The sequence below is a fragment of the Pongo abelii genome, chromosome 20 (assembly GCF_028885655.2).
Source record: "Pongo abelii isolate AG06213 chromosome 20, NHGRI_mPonAbe1-v2.0_pri, whole genome shotgun sequence".
In the NCBI taxonomy this organism is placed as follows: domain Eukaryota; kingdom Metazoa; phylum Chordata; class Mammalia; order Primates; family Hominidae; genus Pongo; species Pongo abelii.
In genome coordinates, this window is record NC_072005.2 from 21,553,063 (window position 1) to 21,559,060 (window position 5,998).

The 5,998-nt window shown below is 36.3% G+C and overlaps 1 pseudogene; it reads left to right on the forward strand.

Annotated features, from left to right (window-relative positions):
• Positions 1-355: 355 nt before the first annotated feature.
• Positions 356-4,295, forward strand: LOC134760696 (zinc finger protein 430-like; annotated as a pseudogene).
• The last annotated feature ends 1,703 nt before the right edge of the window (positions 4,296-5,998 follow it).

A 5,998-nucleotide genomic window follows, 5' to 3' on the forward strand; every position in this document is an offset into this window, starting at 1 on the left:
GCTTTTAACTGGTACTCATGCCTTACTACACATAAGATAATTCATACTGGAAAGAAACTCTACAAATGTCAAGAATGTGGTAAAGCTTTTAACCAGTACTCAACTCTTACTACACATAAGGTAATTCATGCTGGAGAGATACCCTACAAATGTGAAGAATGTGGCAAAGATTTTTATTGATTCTCATAGTTTACTAAACATAAGATAATTCATTCTGGACAGAAATTCTACAAATGTGAAGAATGTGGCAAAGCCTTTAATTGGTCCTCAACACTTACTAAACAGAATTCATAGCAGAGAGAAATCCTACAAATGTGAAGAATGTCACAAAGCTTTTAACCACTTCTCAACCCTGATGACACATAAGGTAATTCGTGCTGGACAGAAACCCTACAAATATGAAGAATATCTCAAAACTTTTTATAGATTCTCATACCTTATTAAACATAAAATCCTACAGGAGAGAAATTATACAAATGTGAAGAACGTGGCAAAGCTTTTAAGAAATCCTCATCCGTTACTAAACAAGATAATTTGTACTGGAGAGAAAACTTACAAATGTGAGGAATGTGGCAAAGCCTTTAATGGTCCCCTCAACTTTCTGCACATAAGATAATTTATACTGTAGAGAACCCTTACAAATGTGAAAAATGTAGCAAACCTTTTAACTAATCCTCAACCGTTACTACACATAAGATAATTAATGCTGGAGGGAAATCCCACCCATGTGGCAAAGCTTTTAACCAGTCCTCAAACCTTACTAGACATAAGATAACTCATACTGGAGAAAAATCTTAGAAATGTGAAGGATGTGGTAAAGCCATTATGCAGTCCTCAACTCCCACTAAACATAACATAATTCATACTGGAGAGAAACCTCACAACTGTGAAGAATGTGGCAAAGCTTTTAACCAGTCCTACAAACCTTTTTGAACAAAATAATTCATACAGGAGAGAAACCCTACAAATGTGAGGAATGTGACAAAGCCTTTAACCAGTCCTCAATTCTTACCAAACATAAGAAAATTCATACTGGAGATTAGCCTTATGAGTGTGAAAAATATGGCAAAAACTTTAACTAGTTCTCAGTTATTATTAGTATTTTTAGAGATGAAGTTTCACTCTTGTTTCCAAGGCTGCAATACAGTGGCATGATTTCAGCTCACTGCAACTTCTGTCTCCCAGGTTTAAGCAATTCTCCTGCCTCAGCCTCCCAAGTAGCTGGGATTACAGGCATACACCACCATACCTGTCTAATTTTGTATATTTACTAGAGATGGGTTTCTCCATGTTGATCAGGCTGGTCTTGAACTCCTGACCTTGTAATCTGCCTGCCTCAGCCTCCCACAGTGCTGGGATTACAGGCATGAGCCACCACGCCCAGCCACTAGTCCTCAGATCTTAACACACATAAGATAATTCATACTGGAGAGAAACTACACAAACCAGAAAGATGCGATAATGCTTTTGACAACACCTCAAACTTTTCTAACCATAAAAGCAATCATATTGGTGAGAAATCCTAGAAATGTGAAGAATGTGACAAAGTCTTTAAATGGTTGTCATACTTGACTTTTTTCTTCTTTTTTTGAAGAAAAAAAGATGAAGTCTCTCTCACTCTTGTCCCCCAGGCTGGTGTGCAATGGCATGATGTCGGCTCACTGCAACCTCCGCCTCCCAGGTTCAAGTGATTCTCCTACTTCAGCCTCCCAAGTAGCTGGGATTACAGGCACCTGCCACCACACCTGGCTAATTTTTGTACTTTTAGTAGAGATGGGGTATGACCATCTTGGCCAGGCTGGTCTCGAACTCCTGACCTTAGGTGATCCACCCACCTCGGGCCTCCCAAAGTGCTGGGATTACAGGCATGAGCCACCACTCCCTGCCTTACTTGATTACATGTAATGTAACTCATACTGGAAAAAATTCCTACAAGTGAGAACAATGTGGCAAAACTTTTAACCACCTTATTGCACAGAAAAGCATTTATATTTGAGAAAAATTATACAAATACAGACTGTGAAAAAGACATTAATATCTGCTTACATCTTAACACCAGAGAGTTCATACTTAATAAAAGCAAGATAAAGACAATTACTGTCAAAAGGTCTTTCAGAAAAATATAAGCCTTTAAAGTGAAGAAGAGTATTTGTATTGAAGATGGACATTACAAACATAGAGGGTTGTAGTACCTTTACTTGAATCAGATTTTATTGTACACATTTTGTACTAGAGGAAAACTCTGAAGCAGTTGCTCAAGCTTTGTTCAACATCAGGGCACTTATATTGGAAAAGTGTCTTGCAAATGTAATAAATGTGGAAAAACACTTTTTCAAAAACTACATCTTAGAAAACACCAGAGTTTATACTGAAGAATATTTTTGAAGATGCAGTAAAAATGAAAAAATATTTAATCCAAATTAGGGCTATGTAAATATCAGAATTTATAATAGAAATATATAAGGAACTGACACTTCAGATATACTAAGTCAAGAATTCTGAGTATAGAAAATAATCTAAAACTAAAGTTGATAGAAAAAGTATTTGTATATAACTTTAAGAGGGGTAAAAGATTTTTTGCAGTGTAATAACTACATTCAAAGTATACTTTATTTCTGGAAAAAATTACAGACTTTGAAAGCAAATGATGTAATTCAACACTCATTTTCCGGTGTTTCTTCATTCTTATTCACTTGTGAAAGCATGTGATCAATTGTTGCTGCATCAAAGATATGAGGGATTCTTTTCCATTAGATGGGCATTATTTTTTATCTTTCCTATGGACAAGTAAGGACATTAGGACGTAAGATGCATGATGAAAAAGTGGAGAGGTTCTTTGTGGTTAACTTATACTCTTGAGTGATGTATGAGGTAGGTGTTAAGAGTATTATTCTTTTGCATTATGAGAAAACTAGTAGTGTATTATTAGTATATTATTGTACTAATTGTACTTTTATATAATAAAATGCAGCACATTTTTAAAATTTTACATTATGCGTGAAGTTGATGTGTTTCAACATTTTTAACATGTTAAAAATGTTAAAGCCAGTGGCTTTAAAGTATAGATAAAGTATCCAAAGTTCCTGTTGGATAAATATTTATTCTTATTTTAATCAATTAAATATTTTTCTTAATTTTTGTGGGTATATGAGTATATATACTTATGCCATATATGGCATATTTTGATACACAAATACAATACATAATAACATGATAAATGTGGTATCCATCACCTCTAGCATTTATCCTTTGTATTACTGACAATCGAATTCTACACTTTTACTTATTTTAAAATGTACAATTATGGCCAGGCACAGTGGCTCACACCTGTAATCACAGCACTTTGGGAAGCTGAGGTGGGTGGATCACCAGGTCAGGAGTTCAAGACCAGCCTGGCCAACATGGTAAAACCCTGTCTCTACCAAAAATACAAAAATTAGCTGGGCATGGTGGCGGGGACCTGTAATCCCAGCTACTTGGGAGGCTGAGGCAGGAGGATCACTTGAACTCAGGAGGTGGAGATTGCAGTGAGCTGAGATCGCGCCACTGCACTCCAGCCTGGGTGAGAGAGCAAGACTTCATCAAAAAAAAGAGAGAGAGAGAGAGGAAGGAAGGAAAGAAATAAAGAATTGGTCTCTATTCTCATGAAACTTTCAGTATAACTTCATAAAATCCTCATGCATTCCTGAGAAGTGGATACATCTGAAGTTTCCTAAAGCCCTACTAACCCAAAGTAACCAGTATCTGAATTTTGTATTATCATTTACTTTATGCAATTTTATCTATAAACAATATACGTTTCAGTGTTGCCTGTTTTTTGGCTCTAGATAAATTCTACAATTTTTCATCTGTGACTTGCTTTTTTATTTACAATTGTTTCCTTCTATTTTTCCATGTTGCTTTGCATAGCTACGGTTGTCCATTTTCACTGCTGCATAGGGTGAATATATATCAATTTTTAAACCAATTCTATAGCCAGTGGTTATTTGTGAATTCCAATTACTCTATATTTTACCAACTCTTGGAATTACTAGACATATTCAGGGGTGAAGCCAGCTGGAATTCCTGGGTCAAATGGGGACTTGGAGAACTTTTCTGTATAGCTAAAGGATTGTAAATGCACCAATCAGCACTCTGTAAAAACGCACCAATCAGCACTCTGTGACTAGCTAAAGGATTGCAAACACACCAATCAGCACTCTGTAAAAAGGCACCCATCAGCACTCTGTGTCTAGCTAAAGGATTGTAAATGCACCAATCAGCACTCTGTAAAAACCCACCAATCAGCACTCTGTGTCTAGCTAAAGGATTATAAATGAACCAATCAGCACTCTGTAAAATGGACCAATCAGTGCTCTGTAAAATGGCCCAATCAGCAGGACGTGGGCAGGGCCAAATAAGGGAATAAAAGCTGGCCACCCAGAGCCAGCAGCAGCAACCTGCTTGGGTCCCCTTCCATGCTGTGGAAGCTTTGTTCTTTCACTCCTCACTGTAAATCTTGCTGATGCTCACTCTTTGGGTCTGCACCACCTTAAAGAGCTGTGACACTCACCACAAAGGTCCACGGCTTCATTCTTGAAGTCACCTAGACCACAAACCCACCAGAAGGAAGAAACTCTGGACACATTGGAAGGAACAAACTCCAGACACACCATCTTTAACAGCTGTAACACTCACCATGAAGGTCTGCAGCTTCATTCTTGAAGTCAGCAAGACCAAGAATCCACCAGACAGAATAAATTCTGGATACAATATTTTTTGGCAAAGTGGAGAATCAGAATGGGATATCATTTATACTTTTAATTAGCATTTCTGTAGTTACTAATGAAGTTAGCATTTTTCAGAAGTTAATTGGTCAGTTGTGTTTTAAGATGTGCCATCTATTTTTAATGTATTTCATTTCTTTGTGTATTCATATTCTGTAAGGTATATTGTCTAAATACTAATTTTTTGTAATATGTGTTTTTGTAGATTTTTGTCCTAGTTATGATTTGCCTTTCCACCATCTTTATTTAAACATGTTTTTGTAAGTTCTTAATCAAAAGTTCTTAAAATTTGGTCTAATTTATAATATATTGTGCCATGTTTAAGAAACTGTTTTACCTCACTGTTATAACAACAATAATATCCTGTATTTTCTCCTAAAATTTTAAATTCTCATTCTATGTGAAAAATTGTTGCATCAGTTGCTGTGCAGGAATCCAATCTACCCAGGTAGAACCAATTGTTTAGGTATTAGCTTATTGACTTGTTCTACTTTGCCGGTATTATTGTAATACTGAGCTCTCATTTTAATCTATTGGCTGCGACCATAGATGCAATATTTAATAAAAATGTTGATAGCAGCATCCTTGTAATGTTTATGACATCAAAAGACAAGTTTTCAATGGTTTATCATGTACATTTGCTATAGTATATTTTAGATACCTTCCATATTTAGAAAATAAAATTTCCTTTTATTTTTAGTTTGCTAAAAGGTTTTTACCAAGCTCTTTTTCTGTGCCTATTGTATATACACATATAAATTTTACAAAGTTTAACTTATCTTGTACTCTCGAGATAAACTTATTCATGGTTTTACTTTTTTTTTTTTTTTTTTTTTTTTTGAGATGGAGTCTCGCTCTGTCATCCAGGCTGGAGTGAAGTGGTGCAATCTTGTCTCACTGCAACCTCTGCCTCCTGGGTTCAAGTGATTCTCCTGCCTCAGCCTCCCAAGTAGCTGGGACTACAGGTGCGTGCCACTATGCCCGGTTAATTTTTGTATTTTTAGTAGAGATGGGATTTCACCATATGGCCAGACTGGTCTTGAACTCCTGACCTCATGATCCACCCAACTCGGCCTCCCAAAGTACTGGGATTATAGGCGTGAGCCACCACTCCCAGCCGGGTTTACTTATTTTATACAGAGCAAGATTCAGTTTGTTAGCAAATGCTTTAAAACTTTAAAATCTGTCTTTATGAATGATACTTTTATAGTTATTCATGTTTTGTCTCTGTC